Source organism: Marmota flaviventris, chromosome 1, assembly GCF_047511675.1.
Source record: "Marmota flaviventris isolate mMarFla1 chromosome 1, mMarFla1.hap1, whole genome shotgun sequence".
Classification (NCBI taxonomy): domain Eukaryota; kingdom Metazoa; phylum Chordata; class Mammalia; order Rodentia; family Sciuridae; genus Marmota; species Marmota flaviventris.
Window position 1 is genome coordinate 172,881,424 of NC_092498.1, and position 20,139 is coordinate 172,901,562.

Consider the following 20,139-nt stretch of genomic DNA (forward strand, 5'->3'; position numbering starts at 1 on the left):
TAAAAGAATGCACAAAGCATTCTAATCTATGTGGCTGATTTGTAAGTTTTAGAGTCCCTTAATAAAGCCATGTTTTGACTCTAGCACTATTTAGTTAGGGCTTCATCAAAACATTTAATTATAAAATAAGATCCATGATGTTCAGATGGAACAATATACAGTATAATCAGCTCCTTAGCATAACACCATTCAATTTATCATTCCAAGGTTTGCTTTCTGGGCCCACTCCAGTTAACAGGGTTTCTCTAGTAACATTACATCTGCCCTTCCTCCCCTTTATCCTCAAAATTATTAGAGTATAATGTAATCCTTTAACGAATCCTAGGAAAATATTTTTGGAATGCATAAGCCAAAATGCGGAGATGAAATGGAACTGGAAAAAAAAAACAGTTGTGAAAAAAAATTGAAAATCAATTACTATTTTTAATAAGTAGAAATAGCTTTTGTGCTAAGAAAAGAAAAATTACCCAGAGACAAAATAGATGTTCAATACTATAGTGCACTAATGAGTACATTTACATGTAATTTTCTGAAATTTATGTCCAAGACTAACTGCAAGTAGAATTTAGTATCAATAGGAGTTTACAAAATCCATTCGTTTCTCCTCTAATTATATTGAATATTTAAGGTGCTTGATTAGACTCTATTATTTTTCTTCTAGAGCCAACAAAGAACCCCGGACAACTTTGAAAGTGATGGATTAGTGGGGCATTTTCCACCAATGAGAAAACATTCCTGGCTGTCACAGCAGGAAGACAAACAATGACCAAGTTTGTTCCAATTCACATGCAGGCCACTGAATGAAATCTGCAGAGAACTCCGAGAAGGCCAGCCCTGTCAAAGGGCCACTGCAAAAAGAGGAAAAGGCAGAAACCCAAACTTAGTAAAACATTGCTGCCGCCTCTTCATTTCAAGACAGCCTGGAGAGAGGCTTCTAACAAAGATCCATCTCCCACTGCCCAGACAAGATTAAAAGAACACAGGCCCTAGCAAATCTCCTAGTGCTCGGAATTGGGAAACAGAAAGGGAAATGGAGCTAATTTGCAGTAACCCTGCCTCCTTTTTCAGATTTCCTGAAGTATAATAAAATAGAGAGGCTGTGTCTCCAGGGTTCCACTTCCAGCTGTGCCCTATGAGTAGGAAAAAACAAGAAGGGACATGTTAACTACTCATACCAACCTTCCCCTCCTGCTGCCATTCTTCCAAATAATTCTAAGGGAGGTTGTCCTTCTCTGAAAAGCTTTAAGATGATGTCTTCCGAACTGGTCAAGGAGATTTAAGTGGGATCTCTAGGTCCTGGCTGAAAGTAGACGGAGGAATAAAATGTTCCCTTGAAATGCCCAATCCTTGATGCATTGTGTTCTATTATTCACTAAAAACATCATCAAGACTTAACTAAAATTTCTAATTCTGTTTTGGTGGTTGTAATGGTTTGCCTCTGAAATGTCCCCAAAGGCCAGTGCTAAAGGCTTGATCTGCTAGCAGATTGGGGCACTACCGGGAGGTGGTACAACCTATAGGAGATGGGACCCAGTTAGAGGGAGTAGATCATTGTGGGCATGCCTTCGAGGAGTATATTGGGATCCCTTCTCCTCCTCCCCCTCCACCGCTCCTTCTCCATCCCTCTATCTCCTCTCTCTCTCTATCTTCCTCTCTCTCTGTTACTCTCTGTCTCATTGAGGTAAGCCCCTTTGTTTTACCATATGGTCCCTGCCATGATATTCTGCCTAGAAGCAATGGAGCCAAGTGACCATAAACTGAAACTTCTGAAACCATGAGCCAAAATAAATCTTTCCTCCTTTGAGTTGATTTTTCTCAAGTATTTTGTCACGTTGATGGAAAGCTTAGTGACACAATGATCCACTTAAAATTCAGATTGGTCAATTCAATGCACCATCCTTCCAGATGTTCCTGCCTCTGAATCTTTCCTCACCTCTTCCTACTTGTGGTGGTGGTAGTCAATCCTTGATATCCCTTGCAACTGTATCACTCCTTTCTTTCCACAGTCTTCATATGGCATTCTCCTCTGCTGTTTCTGTATCTCTCTGTCTCTTCTCCTCTTCCTATAATGATACCTGTCACACTGCATTAAGGAGCCATTCTAGTCTAGTGTGACTTCATCTTAACTAATTATTTCTGCAATGACCATCTTTCTAAATAAGGTCACATTCTGAAACAATGGGTATTAGAACATCAAATACCTTTTGGTAGTACAAAATTCAACCATAACACCTCAGGAGTAAATCAATCACCACATCATGCACAAACTCCCACCCAAATACCTGTGAAATCTCTCCACTGCTTCCTATCCTCATCACTGTCCTGAATCCCATATGATCAACTCACCTGGATAATTTTAAGAGCTTGCTAAATACTCTCTTTATTTTTGCACTGCTCTAATCCACTCTCAAAAAAAAAAAAAAAAAAGAAAGAAAGAAAGAAAAAGAAAAGAAAAAAACACTTACGAAAATATGACATACATACAGAAAAGTGCATGAATCAAAATTATTTCTCATAGAGTGCACCTAACCATGTTATAACACAAATAGAAAAATACAATGTTACTAGCATTCCCAAATCATGCTTTAGACCTCCTCCCAATTATTCCTATTTCATCTCAAAGCAAACCATTACTTTGATTTTTAACACAACATGGATTATATGAATGGCATCATATAATACATACATTTTTATGTATGTCTTCTGCTAGTGATACATATTGCAAACAAAAGTAAATGAGTCATTTTTGTTGCTTTATAAATATTCCATTTTATGAATGTCCCATTTTATTAACTCATTCTACTACTGATAACCATTCAGTTTGAGTTCCATTTAGACTATTAGGAACTAAGAAGATTTTAACTTCTTTATACTCATATATAGCAGAAGTACAAGGTCCCACTATAATTATTCATTTTCAGTAGAGATTGCCAAACTGTTTCTAAAGGGATTGTATTAATTTTCAACTCCACAGCATTTTGTAATAGTTCTAGTTGCTTCACATCCTTGCTGACACTTAGCATTATCTACTTAGTATTATGGTTTGTTTTGTTTTGTTTTTTTTTCATTTTAGCCCATTCTTATGGGTGCCCAGTGGTACCACATAGTCCCTTTATTTTGCATTTCCATCATGACTAATTATAACAAATTTTTCATATACCTATTAATCATATGGATACTATCCCTTTCATGAAGGGCTGGTTCAAATCCATTGCCCATTTTTCTACTGGGCTGCTTCTTATTATCGTTTGTAAAAGATACTGATATCATCTGGGTACTAGCCCTTTGTCAGATATATAGCATTTATCATCTCCCATTCTGTGGCTTGCCTTTTCTCTCAGTTAATAATGTCTTTGGTCCAAAAACTTTGCATTTTAATGAACTTAACATATCTATCTTTTCATTTTTTGCTACAGTTTAAAAAGTAGTTTTATTGAGATCTAATTCACATACTATATAACTCACCCATTTAAAATGCACATTATTCAAAATTTTTTAGTATATTCATAGAGTTGTACAGCAATCATCACAATAGAACATTCTAGTCACCCCAAAAAGAAATCTCATACAACTGTCTGCTACTCTCCATTCCTCCCAACACCCTCAAGTTGAAAGCAACTACTAATCCATTTCCTGTCTTTATGGATCTGTCTATTCTGGGCCTTTCTTTAAAAATTGAATCATATAATAATCAGTCTTTTGTGACTGGTGTCTGTCACTTAGCATGACAGTATCAAGGTACCTCCATGATGCAGCATGTCTGGGCATTTCATTTCTTTTTCTTGCCTGACAATGTTCCACCTTATGAATATACTGCATTTATTTATTCTTTCATCAGCAAACAAATACTTTGGGTGTTTCCATTTCTGGGCTGTTATATATAATGCTGCTTTGTTAGTGTTTTTTTGTGTGTGTGTCCTGTTGAAGAAATATTTGGCTATCCCAAAACTCATTATATTTGACTATTATCTTCTAGATACTTCATTGTTTCACCTCTTACAGATCAACAAGATCAATAATATAACTGGAATTTATTTTTGCTTATGATGTGAGGAAACAGTCTAGATTCACTTTTATCTACCTAGATGAACAATTGATTCAGCATCATTTAATAAAAAAAGATCATCCTTTCCTCACTGTTCTGCAGTGTCACCTTCCTTAAAATCAAGTGTCCCCACATGATTGGCTCTATTTCTATACATTCTCTTCTGTTTGGTAGTATAAGTCTTCCAACTTGGTTCTGATTCTTCTTCACCATCACTCATCTATTGCTGAATGGTTATGGAAAAGAATATTCCTACCAGACAGCTCCCCAAGAAAAACAAATGGACAGTGTGACTCAGGAGGAGGGAGGGGGAAATTAGCCAAATATTCAACCTCTCCCAGTACATCCTTTCCCAGTAACAGTGGGCCCTGAGGGGAAAAGCAAATTTTCATCCCTTCCTGGGTGCATCCCAAGGATCTCCACCAAAAGCAAACATTCACCCCTTCCCAATCATAATAGGTCCTGAAGGGAGGAGGCTAATACAGAAATGCTGGGGCCCTGGACTTTTACCCTTTCCCATTGCAGATGAGTCCTAGAAAGAGAAAAGAAAATAGTGAAGCTCTGGGTAATAACTGGTCTAAAAGGAAGGAAGATAAGCAGTGAACACTGAGTTGTGATCTTTTCTCACTGACAAAGAATTTCAAACTTTTTACAACTGCCTTCCTGAGTTAAAATTTTAACCTGCACAACTAGTTCCCTGACTGTCCAAATGGCATGTCCGCAGTCTGCAATGATTAATTCACCCTCATTGTAAACTATAAAACCAAGACTCCCTCTGTAACCCAGGGACCATTCCTATACCCAGAAAATGAGCCCTCCTGTGCCTGACGGATTCACTTCACTGCAGAATAAAGGAAAGCTTGCTGATCCAAGGTTTGCATCCAGTCTCCCCCCTCCATCATTTGTGTGTCCATGCACTTACACTTGCCCCTGTAACTGAAAGCCTGTCCCCAATGCCAATCAATGCCAATTTAATAATGAGGACATGGTTTTGGGAAAAGAGAGTTTATTGCTTTGCTAGCAAAGGAGAAACACATGGGACTCCTGTCCTAAAAGGCTGTGACTCTCCCATCAAGAGGGACCTGAGGGTTTAAAGGAACTTTTCAAAGTTTTCCAGGTGTGCTCTGGTAGGGGGTCCCAGAGCACTAGGCTGGCTGTTAGGATTCACTTGTTAATTTGGGAAGTATTTGCTTCCCAGATCCTCAGCAGGCATCTCCTTCCTGTAGTGGGCGTGTCCAAGGGCAATCAACCAGGGGAAGAAAAGATAACCCTGTCCCCCTAATCTTGTTAAAGAAGGAGAAAGGGAAGAAGAGGAAAAAAAAAAAAAAATTTTTTTTTTTTTAAATAAGCCTTAGAGCAGTGAGGGCTATATTCAGAAGATGAAGGGACCACTGTTACACCCCTTTGCCTCTGGTATTTTGATTAGGATTGTATTGAATTTAGAGATCAAATTGGTGAGAACTGAACTCTTAGCCATAATGTTATCAATTCATGAATAGTCTGTGACTTTGTCTTTTCATTTTCTTAATAGTATCTTTTAAAGAACTCAAGGTTTGAAATTTTATGAAGTCCAATTTAACATTTTTTCCTTATATTTGGTGTTATGTCTAAGAAATTCTATCATAAAAACTTTATTTTGTATTCAACTACAAGTTTTATAATTTTAATACTTACATTTTTGCCTGTAATCCATTCCACATTAACTTTATATATAGTGTAGAGTAATTTTTGGATAAAGATATCCAATTGTTCCACCTCGTATTCTTTGGAAATACAATTTGGTTATAGTTTATAATCCTTTTTATACACTGCTGGATTTATTCAAATTGTCTCTTTTTAAAATTTCATCTTACAATTTTCTATTGCTGTTACATAGAAATACAATTGATTTTTATGTTGTTTTGGTATCCAGAAACCTTGCTAAATTTACATAATTATATCTTTTACATATAGAATAATTTTAGCGCCTCCTTTTGCATCCTTCTGTCTCCCCCCAGCCTCTTTATACTCACTGGGTCTTCCAGGACAATGCTGAACAGCAGGGATGACAACAGTGATTCTTTTCTCATCTTTAATCTGAGAGTGAGGCCCTAAAACCTTCACTATTTCACCTTAGCATGATGTTTGTCATAGTGTATACAGAGAGAGGTAGAGATAAATATATAGAGATATTCTTTATTGTTCATAGTTTGTGAAAAGTTTTTATCAGAATTAGATGCTGGATTTTATAAAATGCTTTTTTATGCCTATTAAGATAATCATTTGGCTTTTCTCCTTTTTCTGTTATTACATCATTTCATTTCTGAGCATTACCCAACTTCTCATGCCTATACTAAAAACAACCTGGGCATAATACATCATTCTTAGACACCTGTTATTGCTTGTTTAGGATTTTTGCATTCCTGGGAGTGCCAAAATCCCTGCTCCAATTCCCCACCTCTTTAGCTGTTGCTTTCTATTGGCCTCTTTTAGTCTTTCAGAGCTATATCATTTACAAATCAGCAAATCCTTCAAAGAGAAAAAGAAGAAAGTTGAAGTCACTTTAACGTAATTTCTCCTCTCCAGGATTCTGACTGCCTTGGTAGCTCTCAGTACTTTCAAACGAATGTTTTTTCTTCATTTTGTCTAGCTTTTCTAATTATTCTTTTGGAGGACTTTTGGCTACTCTATCATTTTCAGAGGCAGAAATTCATCTTTTGTAATATAAACTAATTCATATTATTTCTCTTCTTTGAATCTGTCGATGGATAATCCTCTGTGTTCCAAATTCCTACTGTGTCCTAAAAGACCCTAAATAATCTAACTCCAATCTCCCCTCCATCAACTCTCTCCCTTGTTCACTCCTCTGTAGTCAAATATATCTACTTTCTGATCTTCTAACCCCACATGCTCATTCCTAATTTTGTGCTTTTGCATTTGTTTTTCCCTCTCCCTGGAACACTCAGTCCCAGACCTTCACATGGTTGCCTCAATATCACCATTCTATCTCAGTTTCAATGTCACCTTCTCAGAGGCTTTCTCAAGACAATTTATCTAATCTTGGGCGCCACCTGCCTGATCCCTACAAACAATATAATCAACATGAAACAAAGTTAGTAAAATCAAGCCAACAAAATAAGAGTAAGAAATTTTCAAAAAGTATTACAATATTCCTACCCTATGTCCACATTCAACCTAAGTAAAAATATAACCAAAAATATATCTTTGGATATGTAATACAGACTTTAAGAGTATAATCTTTCCCTGGAGTGTGACAAACCTACATTCAAATCACTACTGCATGACTTTCTAGATGTATAACGCCACACAAGGTGCTCAGACCCCTGCTTCCTAAATTATAAATGGGGGATTATGATAGGATCTGTTTAATAGTATTGTTGCAATCATGTAAAATGTTATTTTGTATGCAAAGTGCTTAATACAGCGGCTGAGTAATAGAAAGTTCTCCATAAACAAGAGCTATTATGATGACAATGTTGCTCATGATGATAATGATGATGAAAATAATAAGGCCCTATAGCATCTGGTAAAATACTAAATCATTCAATCAAACACATACAGACATATGCACACACACAAATTAAATATTATAATTTCCATCAAATGGATGCAGCCTTTAGCACTTGCATTAACAAATTTGATAGAGCCTTTGTTGCTCTGAGTTCTGCTCTAGGTAAGTTTGGTTTCAAGAAATATAGACCAACCCAAGAGAGTCTTAAAAAAAAAAGAGGAACTTACTGGAAGAATATTGCAGTATTACACACACACACACACACACACACACACACACAAACACCTACAAGAAGAAATGAAATATCACATGTTATGAAAAACAGGAATCAAGTTAGCTCCAGAAAACAGAGACTACTATTAGAATCAAATGCTTAGAGCACTACCATTCAAGTGACTAAAATACCATCAATACCTACCTTTTGCTCTCAGTTCAAAATTCCAAATTCTAAGGAGAAAGAATCTGCTTAGCATAACCAGATCAAATGCCTTCCCCTAGGCAAGTCATCTCCATCCCAAGTGGCAAGGTCAGATATTACAGTCTCAGCTGCCGAGAGGCCACCTCTGTGGATCAAGAAGCAATTCCCAGAAAAGAGTTCTATTTTAGAGGAGGAAAGTCACTTTAAGAAGTGCCATTACAGTCCTAGGCACCCTGTCTAAGATAAGCTTTCTCTAAAAGAAGCCATTTTATTCTACTCTTTGCCCATCCAGAACCAAGTTATGCACCATTAGCTGCTTGGGAGGGAGTTAATTACAAATTAAATATAATTGAATCATTGAATCTGTTCTCAAGTCCTCTAAATAGAATAACAACATGCTACCTTGTGGAGCCAATTTTGCATATCAGAGCTGAGTCCCTTGCTTCCTACAATGAAATTTTGAAAGTATAGAGATATATTTAATTTTTTGTAGTGCAAGTCATCAAAATTTAGGGGAAAATACATCATATGCTGTACACCATAAGAGCTACTGAAGGAATCTTGCGAGGAAGATTCACCAATGGCAAGAAATCTTTCATATTTTGTAGTTATCCCAAAGTGCAATAAAATCCTTGATTCAAAATTCTTCTCTACTCCTTAAACTTAAACTGTTAGCAAACCAAAAAACTGAGAAAGAACTACAAAATGTAATGAATGCATCCTCCTCCAAAAGGATCTTATCCTGCAGCACCTGCCAAAAAGAAACCAAGAAAAACACACATACAACTGTGCAGGAAAGGGTGGAAATGAGGAGCCAACTGTGAAGTATTACATATGTGGACAGTGGTTGAGGCTCAAGGACTCTAAAGAATCTCAGCAACACAGGAAGAAAAAGAAGATACGAATGGGGACAGGGATGATGCCTGTGGAATTACTGGCATAGGTATACATTCCCATTACCTACTATTGCATCATTATCTTCTACCTGGAATATTAATAGGACTTGTGGTACTCAGATATTTTGTGAGCAGAAAAAAAAATGTCATTCAATATTTGAAAGACTGACACAGGGCATCCAAAGGGAGGGAGGCAGCATGATGGAGTCAACTAGTGGGTCCATTCCCAGCTCAAAAATTTACTAATTATGTGACCTGTGGAGATTACTCAATATTTTTGAGCCCCTGTTCCGAATAGGATCTGAAATGGTGAGAGCACTTTAATCTATACTTCCTTTAGGTTGTTTGACAATAGAATGAACCAACAACTATAAAAGTTTGCTGCCACATGGTAAGCACTTTATTAACAGTTATTGTTGCTGTTTCTCTTCTTTTATTCTTTAATAGAAACTTGCTAGACTCATGGTTCCTAGAGTTTTGCCTTTAATGTTCCAGAAGAACTACACTAAAAATAAAGATAGCAGCCTGAATCTCCAGAGTGTTTCAATTCACCAACCAAAATTTTTCAAAAAATAAAACTATCATTTACTTCTCCCACCATTTTAAAGGAAGAAAAGGTCAATTTAATCCCGCAAATAAATAAAGGGAGCACATGATCACAGAAAGAGGACAGTGCACTGCCCTAGAGAAAGATGAAGAGAGGATTGGCACAAGGGTACTACTACACAAAACAACCTACAAGGCAGCCTGAAGCCAGTAAACAAAGCAACAGTGCAGAGCATGGTGTGCGTGTTCATACTTTGCTCTTTGGCTTCTCTTCTACCAGGATTGCATTCCCTACATTTCTGTTTTTCAAAAATGCCAAGCTTTTTCTAAGCCCCAGTGCCAGAACTTCCCTGAGAACTACATGATCTTCCTAGCAGCTGAAAGCATTCAGTGCTTTCTCTCAATTCAAACAAATCCATCTCTGATTCTGTCTTCTGTCTACTGTCTACTTTGCATTTATAAAGTTCTCCTACCTTGAGTGAGCAAACCACTCGTGAAGTGTAGTTCTAACCAGCTCTGCCAAGAGGGTTTTGATAGGAATGTGCATATGCAAAAGCACATAATCAGGTAACCATGTGTCAATCAGTGAACAAGTAGGTAAACAAATGTAGGATATCAATATCTGGGCTTCAAAAGAAAAGAAATTCTGACACATGCTACAACACAAATAAACCTTGAAGACATTATGCTAAGTGAAATAAGCCAGTCATATTGTATGGTTTCACTTATACAAGTTGCTAGAGTTGTGGAGTCTACAGAGGCATAAAGTAGAATGGTGGTTTCCAAGGGACTTCTCACAGTAATGGGAAGTTACTGCTTAATGGGTGCAGAGATTCAGCTGGGGAAGATAAAAAGTTCTGGAGAGGGATAATGGTGATGGCTGCTCATCAGTGAGAATATCCTTAATGCCTTAGAACTGTAAATTTAAAAAAGAAATGGTCAAAATGGTAATTTTTAGGTTATGTATATTTTACTACAACTTTAAAAAGAATGAATTTTTAAAAATTTGTTTTAAAGCATATAATCACAAAAACATAGAAGGAATAGTTAAAGAGGTTGAGGCCATTCAGAGACTTGAGCTCTGGGGCAAGGAAAGATGAGAAGACAACTCCCAGAGCCACTGTGGATAAAACCACTAAGTCTTGTTCTATTCAGCCCCAAATTATCCCTGCAAGACCAATGAATAGAAGCTACACAGAGAAAGGTTTCATTTGATATGAGAACTTTCAACAGTGCTGTCCAAATATAGAATAGATTATTTTTATAAATAATAGGTTCCACTTCTCTGAACATATTCAAATATAAATGGAAAAATCCCTTGGCAGAAGTCTTTGAAGAAGCAAGCATCAGATGGTTGCTGGACTAAATCAGTGATTCCTAAAAGGCAGTTAAAAGGCTGGTGCCAATACACCATGAAGTTTTTACTCAATGATGGTGAGATGACAAAACAAAGACAAAATTGTGAGATTTTTATATTGCTGAATGCATTTGATCATTATAATTCTAAGATTATGCCATTCACTCTATTAGTACAAAAATGACCACCTCTTCCAAAATAATAATGAATGAAAGTTTGTTTTTTTGTGTGTCAAGTTGAGAAAGTAAAGTCAGGAGGCAAGAGTATTTCACTCACTTGAACAGAAAAATTCTTAACATCCTGTTAAAATTTCCAAGCACCCATGTTTATAACTAAGGATTGGTTATCAAAGCTGTTTCCATTGTTCATTTTAACCATATTTCAACAGCATGTGTGAGGGGTGGAGCACCTCACAAGGAGATTTTCCCTTGAGGCATCTGCCATAGGGATAGCCTAAAATGATAAAGAATTTGAACAGATTCCCATTCTCTCAGGGATTTCCATCAATAACTAAAGAGAGAAATTGGCTGTAGAGATGTTTATCTAAATTCATTTCATAGTCAATGGGCCAAATTCCAAATACCACTGGCTTTTCAAAGGATAAGACAATTTTATTGTACAGGTTTGTTTGGAGGAGAAAGTAGGTGCGCGTGCATATGAATGAATGGATATAGGCACCAATACTCACAATAAGGGAGTAATGTTTATTTAGAATTGCATCTAAGAATAATTTAGTGATAAATAAAAATTAGGTTCAAAGCCTATTTCTATCAATATCTATTACCAGCAACAGTGGCTTGTCCATATCTTTCTCTCTCTTTGTCACCCTTAAAATCATCAGGCAAAATATGACAGTCCAAGTTAATTTACTGTCAGGAATCAAAAGAGTAAAAATGCACTGATGACATCACTCTATAGAAACCCCCTGAGCTTTTTTTTAGATATTTTTATTAGATGTTGATAAAAATTTTATTTTATTTATTTATTTGTATGTGGTGCTGAGAAACAAACCTAGTACCTCACACATGCTAGGCAAGCACTCTACCACTGAGTCACAACCCCAGACCCCAACCCAAAGGTATTTATCCTTTCTTTTGCAACATCTGTATTTGTATCCTACAGAAAATACTTCTCTTTCTGTCACAATCTGACAGGACAACATTATCTTCTATGGTTTAAAAACAGAAATCCCATTTAACTTGGTGGTTGATAAAGACATTTCATTCATATCCCTTAACTAACAATAATTACTCTAATTTACCACATGAAGAAAGCGGGGAAATACATTTATATTATGCAGCTTGTTTTGCATCATGGAACACTGGGAAGAGAAATGCTCTCACTCTTGAGATAACAAAATGAATTGTTAAGTCAAAAAAACAGTCCTAATCCAAATGCAAGGATTTGGTATACCCTCCCGATGTTTCAGTGTAGTAGTTAGGAATTTGGGTTCTCCTATCACACTTCAGTTCAAATTCTGGTTTTGCCACTTAAATAACTTTAGGCAAAAATGTAAACTGTCTTAAAGTCTCACCTTCTTCATCTGTAAAAAGGGAGCACACATCAATATAATCAGTAAATGTTACCTGCTATCATTCTCCTCCTTCTCCTCATCAGCATCATCAATAATCAACGATCAGCTAAGGTTTAGATGACAAATAACAAAAACATTCCAACTAATTTTATCTAAATAGAAAATAAGTTTACTGCAAGTGTACAGAATAGCACCTAGAAATCAAAATAAAACTAAATCAAGCTTATAAGCAATAGAAGTCAATACCCCAGGAATTAACGGACAGTTTGCTCTCTAAGCCATCAACACCAGGAAGAATCAGCTCCAAGCCTTTTCCATTCTTGGGTGAATGTACTCAAGATTCAGATTCCTTGGAAAAAGAGACAGAGAAACAGACAAAAGAACTTCTTTGGTCTCCTGACCACTGTTTGCCAAGGGAGGATAAGGTGTTTGACTAATAGTCCAGATAATACTGCTCACAGTAGGGGAGGCTATTCCCCAAGGGAAAATTCCTTTTGGATTGGTTGTTGCTCAAAGAAGGAGGGTACAGAGCTGATGTATGTTAGTTCAGGTAGTTAGCTAGAGATGAGTAAGAATGGAAAAGGGGAGAGAAAAGAGGGAAATGGCTATAAATGGCCCCTGACTAGCCCTCTGAATCCAGAGGACTCAACATCTGTCATGGAACATCATAAGGACATATGGGGTAGGACCATGAAAGAAAATCATCATAGTAAAGTGGGCAGACCATTCAGAACCACCAAATGGCACCACCAGTCTCCCTCCACCCCTATTTCATCAAAGGGATCCATTGCACTCCTATATAGATATGTGGAAAAACATCATGTCCTCAAGATCAGGCAAGTACTCACAAGCTGCTCTGAGGGTCAGTGGATGTTACATGACCTTTTGCCAGGGAGGCTAGGCCAGAAAGGGCAAAACAACTCAAGCACATAGACGCATACTCTCAATTTTCACAGTGAAGGCGGACGACTTCTCTCTATTGGACAGCAGCTGCACAAGTACTATGCCCAAAGATGCATGCATGGCCTGCTACTCCAAGATTTTCTCCACCACTCCCACCCCACATCCTAACAAAAGCCCAAAGCCTAATCATTTCAGTGCATTTTGGTTCCCATCCTTCTCTCTGGGATGCATCTCACTTTCTCCTGCCTTTCTCTAGACTTGCAAAAAATCTGCTCTGCAACCAGGAAATTACCCTAATCTTGGACATTATACCAAGAACCAAGGATCACTCCATGGCCAACTCTCAACCTCCAGTAACAGCTGTATTTACCAAACATTATTATACTATTACATGCCAAGAACCTACTATGTCAAGCTCAAACAAGGCTGCACCCTATTCTTTCTTTATCAGCGTCTCTCCTCAGTAATTATTATTTTAATATGTGCTATGAATTTTTAAAGTTGTTGTTGAAATTCATTTTGAGAAAAATAAGAAGGCCCCAGAGTTCTAAAGTATACATGTCCCATTTTTCAAAAATATGCTGCTTGCTGAAAAGAAATTATTTTGTTGAAAACTTTCCTATTAGAATTTACAGAAAATTCATTGCTTTTATGGTCAAGTTATTTACCAGTGATTTGTGCTATTAAAAAGCACACAAAGCATCCACTGAAAAAGTTATCTGAAGATGACTTAAAGAAATAGTTGTTCTCTTATAAACAAATCTATTTTTTATGTTCAATAAGATGATATTTATGCTCAGAAATTAGGATCAAAAGCAAGATTTTGTTTTGATAATATTTTTGTTGATAATGCTTCACTGAGAAAGGATTAAACAATAAAAAGCAATGGTGTAAGAATAATAATGATAAATAATAATGAAATATATGACCTATAATTGCATTAAAATTTTCTTCCAGCTTACTAGCTGAACAAATCTCAAATAATAAAATGCACAGAGGTTGATTAATTTGGAGCCCCAAATAACTATGGAGTTTGGTGAAAACATTTTTCACAAAACCCAGAGCCCTGGGATCACGCATTGTTGAAACAAATCCCAGTTCCACACTTAGCGGTTATGTGACACTAAGTAAATTTTTAATCTGCCAAAATATTCAGCCCTCACCTCATTTATATGATGAAATTAATAGGATGATGAGATATTTTCAGGACTTACTGATATGATGCATGGAAGAAGCTTGACACTTTATGTGGCAAATGTAAGCACTCAATGATAAATGCTAATATTAATATGTACACAAAAAGGGAAAGTGAGTAGTCCTCTCTCTGGAGGATTGATTTTGCTGTCCAGAGGACAGAAACAGGGCAATTTATGCAGATATCTGTGGCCAACCTGCAGGATAGGTGGTGCTTCTGGAATCCAGTACATAGTAATGTAGGTAAACATCCCACAATATAGAGAAGAAGCCCCAGCAACAGAAACCCCAGTCAAAACACCAGTAACACCAAAGTTGAGGCTAAGTGAGAGGGACAGGAGAAGTAATGTGATACAGTGCAGAACCTGTAACAGTTCTGGAAGAGGAGATACATTCAGAGCCAGAAAAGGAGAGGTGATCACAGCAGGAGATCTAGGGATAAGAGTCACAGGCTTCTGCCACATGTGAACTCTTGAGAAAGAGCTCTGAGCCTCAAGAGTCTCATTTATAGGTGACGTAATTCCACCTACCTAAAAAGTGTTTGCAGGCCTGGCATTCATCCTTAACCAAATCATTATGGATGCTCACTATCTACAACCAGGAGAACTTACTTCTCCAATGTATATCCACTATCTACCCTTATTATTAGGTACATCTAATTAGTATATGGCTACTATTCTTGTTACATGTTAGACCAACAGCTAGGTTTGAAGTTTGGCTCTTTAACATTAGCAATAATTGTACTTGGAAGGGTTAATTAACCTCAGCAAGAATCAGGGCCCTCTTATAAGGAAGCTATCAAATATCAGATTCCAAGCTCAAATAAGTTTTCCCTGAAGGGCAGGGTTTTTCAATCTGAGATTCTCAAAACCTCTAAAATTAAAAAAAAAAAAAAATCATCTAGGCACATTTTGCACAAGTATGCACATTTGCATGCATGCATAGGGGTGTGCATGGATGTTTGTATATATTTGCATTTTTCTCTAAAGATGGTCCAAAATGACTAAGGATCACCGTATTACTACATACATTTTTAAACATAAAGTAATAACCAGGATACAGTAAAACTTCTGAAGAGATCATTCTAAGAGGGAGTCTAGGAGTCTGAGTTCTGCCTCTGCTGCAACCTTGGATAAACAAGTGGTAGCACCTCTTTAAGTCTCACCTGCAAAGTTGAAACATATGCATACAGTATCTGCCTAAGAGGGATCTTAGAGCAACAAAATGAAGCAATGCCTGTAAAGTGTATTAGCACAGTGACCAACACAAAATACACACTCACTAAAAATCATCTTCATGGGATTGGGGTTGTGGCTCAGTGGTACAGCGCTTGCCTTGCATGTGTGAGGCCCTGGGTTCGATTCTTAGCACCACATATAAATAAAATAAAGGTCTGCTGACAATTTATATATTAAAAAAAATTTTTTTTAAATCATATTCAATGATAATGGCTATTGCATAGACTCTTACATCCAGATGGTGGCAGTGGCTCAGGCCTTCTAATAGTATATGTTCAACTACCTATGACATACACTATCAGAAAAACTGCAGGAATTAACCAACAATTCTACCTACTAGCTCAGTCAGAGGATTCACCTAATCTGAGGCATGCCATTTATAATACCTAAACTACATCAGAAAGCAGACAAAAGTAGTGTGTGAATCTGTCCACAAAACCTTTTCATACTAGAAAGCATTCAAATTCCTCTGACAAGCCCCCAGGGAATCCCTCTGGGGGTTCCAAAAACACAATAAAGTGCTTGATTGTTCATTACAGTGCAGCAATTCTAAATCTGTCTCACATACACATAGGACACATGCTCCACAAGGACTTTTTTTTTTCTTTTTTTAATCCTTCATTCCCCCTGGTACTTAAGCAAACAAGACTTGCTTTTACATACAGGTAACCCAAATAATGCAGGACTACCTTGAAGCTTGCATCTGCCTGAAAATAAACCCACACAGAATGACCCTGTAGGGATTTACTAGTGCATTACACAGCAAAACAGTCTAAAATCCTTCTTCATCTGCCCATTCCTCCAACCTTCAAAACAAAAACAAAACCTCATTATCTCTTCCCACCTCTCAATTGACCCCATCTCCACCTCAGATGCCCTCAGTGCCATCCTACTTCCTCCTGTCATCACACTCACCATGCTCATGCCACCTGTCCCTTCTCTTCAGGGTGTAACTTCTGAGAAGTACAGCCTAACCTGGATACCTTCCTCTCTTTGGAGGCAGCCCTCTGGAGTTCTGAGTAATGGAATTCTCCACCTCCCTCAGGGGAGCCAACCACAAGAAATCCACCCCACCCCTAGCCCTGCCTAGGTACCCACTTATGCTTCTTCCAAAGGCTGCATGAGAATGACCCTCCAAGTTCCTCTTAGCGTAGAACAGCACTGAGGTGACAAGGACCTCATCTGTTCTCTGCCTGGCTTGCAGGGCAAAGTCAGCATTAATCAGAGTGCCCTTTTTGCTGCTGACAGACAAAGTAGATGCACTCATAACCAAGAACTTCTCACCAAACCCTCAGGGCTTTAAATCTTTTTCAAATAAACTGCAATTTGTAAAGAAACCCCTGAAATGATGTTGTGCAAAGAAGTTAAAGCGGGCACAGAAGGATGGAGTAACATTTCACCATCTGCCTGTGATAATAATACTGCCTCCACCTTACAAACGTCTAATTGATTGGGTGACAGAAGCACAAAGATCCTGCCACAATCTAACAAACAAAGATTATTTCTAAATTGTACCTTCACATAGGAAGACTGCCAAGGTCATGCTCAGAAGGACCAATTTTGAGCATATGAACTTTCTAGTAGCAGAATGATAGGAGTCCTGGGACACAGTTGGGCATGATTGAACCAACTTGCTTTATTATAGTTGCTTAGAGCAATGTCGAGCTAGGGCCACAAAGAGAGCAGATAGATATAAAATGACTTCAAGACAGTGTTTCCCACTGGCAGTATGGAAAATGCCTTAAAGCAATATGAATGGACATCGGTCTGGGTCACCTGTAAAGGAAGTCTGTGCTCTGGGCCACTTTACTCTCTCAAGTGTTGAGACAGCAGACTTTTTCTGGTGGAGTCACATTATACATAGTGAGGTGGCAAATAGATGCCCATGCTAGGGTCTAATGGGGCTTAGACTTTATGGGGTGCCATGGTTTTCTATAATGGCAGAGCTCACGCCTGAACTGAAGGACTTGAGAACAGTGAACTGGCAGAAAAGAGAAGCAGTTTTGATTACACAAATTTCTTAAACTTCCTTTCCCTGCAGAGACGGCCCCAAAAAACATTCTGATCCAAGCCAAATAGAAATGTGACTTAGCTTATTGTGTCTTATCCAGGTCCCCGTGAACAATCAGGGACCACTGTTAAGTAGCTAAATTACAATCCAGCTTTTAAAAATTACTGTATTTTTCCTATAGGTATCATATATTTATATATATTTATATATATTCCGTATGTAACACATATTTGTATAGATAAATATATTTGCATAAATGTTGGGATTCTTGGAACTGATTAATATTAAAACTGGAAAAAAAGTCATCATTTCATCTTTTTCTTTAAACCAAGTGTTAAGGAGCTAAATATCCCTTTATTGGTAACTGATTATAAAAAGTTCTACTCTGATCACAGGAAACCTATTTTCCAGCATGTATTTCTGTAAAATCAATTAGATTTATACTCTATTATTTATTTTTATTCTTTAAAACATGAAGTAACTTCTTTATTTTCACTATATATATTATTACTTTCTATTTATAGCAAATGATGTTGGTCTTGCATTCACAGTGGGGGTTCACAAATTCTGTTCTTTTTTGGCAGGGGAGGGTAATGGGGATTGAACTCAGGGGCACTCAACCACATCTCCAATCCTATTTTGTATTTTAGTTAGAGACAGGGTCTCACTGAGTTGCTTAGGGCCTCACTGAGTTGCTTAAGGCCTCACTAAGTTGCTGAGGCTGGCTTTGAACTCATGATCCTCCTGCCTCATCCTCCTGAGCCACTGGTATTACAGGCACAAATTCTGTTTTAATAAATGAATTTAAGTAAATAAAAGCGAGCAAGTTTTAAAATACATTAAAATATTTTTATTGAGATAATAATAAAAGTGGTCTGTAGACTTAGTCCAATGCCACACAGTCTGGCATCAGCTCCCTATTAGCCCTAGTTCTTACCACTCCAACCAGTTTTTTTTTTTTTTCTTTCTTTTTTTGTATCAGGGATTGAATCCAGGGGCACTTAACCACTGAGCCACATCCCCAGCCCTTTTTAATGTTTTTTTTAAAGACAGGGTCTCACTAAATTGCTTAGGGACTCACTAAATTTCTGAGGCTGGCTTTGAACTAGAGATCTTCCTGCCTCAGCCTCCCAAGCTGCTGGGATTAGAGGTGTGCACCACCATGCCTGGCCAGCTATTTTTCCTCCAAAGCATGGATTTAGTGTGAAGGTTCAGATAATAACTCTTCTAATTACTTAGAAAATCCTTTGCAATCACTTTGTCAACATATTTGGAAAAGGTTATCTATGCAGGAAAGGTCTGGTTTTCTTTACTGGAGAATAGCAGAATAAACAAAAAAAATTGGGTTTTTTATCAACAGTAAAAAGGCAGGCAATCTTCCCACTTTCCCATAAGTTTGTTCTTTCTGCTCTTTCCAATGGTTGTGAGTAGCTCTACAAAACAATGACCTGGTTTAGCAGATAAAAGGCCAAGGTTCCTATGTGGAGACATTTAAGTGTGTTTTGTTTTGTTTTTTAATGTGTGAAACCCTTGTTTATTAGCATTGTATTCTTGAGCAAATGACCCTGAATCTGAATATCTGTACTTCACAAATGAGATAATGAATGTCAGGCATTCAGCACAAAGCCTAAGATCAGGCACACATAAGTGCCCAAGAAGAGGTATTATGATTATTGTTGTTGCTGTTATTATTTTGTTTGTTTTGATAAATGTATGCATTGTGAAATGATTACCACAATCATATATTCATCCCCTCACACAGTTATTTTCATGTGTGTAGTGAGAACATTTCAGGCCTATTGTTTTAACAACTTCCAAGTATATAACATATTAATATTAACCGTAGTCACCATGCTAAACAAAAGATTGCCAGAATTTATTCCTCCTAGGTAAAACTTTGCCCCTTTCATCATCCGTTCTCCATTTCCCAACCTATTCTCAGCCCTTGGCAAATACCATTCTACTCCCTGCCCCACTCCCATAAATTTTACTTTTCCTTTCTTTCAAAAATTTTATTTTAAGCCAGCTGCAGTGGCACATGCCTATAATACCAGCAGCTCAGGAGGCTGAGGCGGAGGATCGCAAGTCCAAAGCCAGTCTTAGCAATGGCAAGGCGCTAAACAAATCAGTGAGACCCTGTCTCTAAATAAATTACAAAATAGGGCTGGGGAGATGGCTCAGTGGTTATGTGTCCCCTGAATTCAATCCCCAGTACCAAAAAATATATATTTTTTAAAATTATAGTTGTATATATTGATCATGTACAACATGTCTTGAAATATGTGTACACTGTTGAACGACTACATTGAGCATAGGCATAGCTTCACAGCTTTACTTTTTGTGGTAAGACACTTAAAATCTATTTCTATAGCAACTTTCAGAATAATACATCATTAGTAGCTAAAGTCATTATATTGTACAATAGATTTAATTTATTCTTCCCACTTAAAATTTTGTATCCTTGAACTAATACCTCCATAGATGCT

At 37.3% G+C, this 20,139-nt stretch overlaps 1 protein-coding gene across 3 annotated transcripts in view; it reads right to left on the bottom strand.

The window, feature by feature from the left end:
* The window catches only part of Fhit (fragile histidine triad diadenosine triphosphatase), a 1,433,463-nt gene that overhangs the window by 1,272,343 nt on the left and 140,981 nt on the right, over positions 1-20,139 (bottom strand). The gene's annotated exons all lie outside the window — the stretch shown is intronic.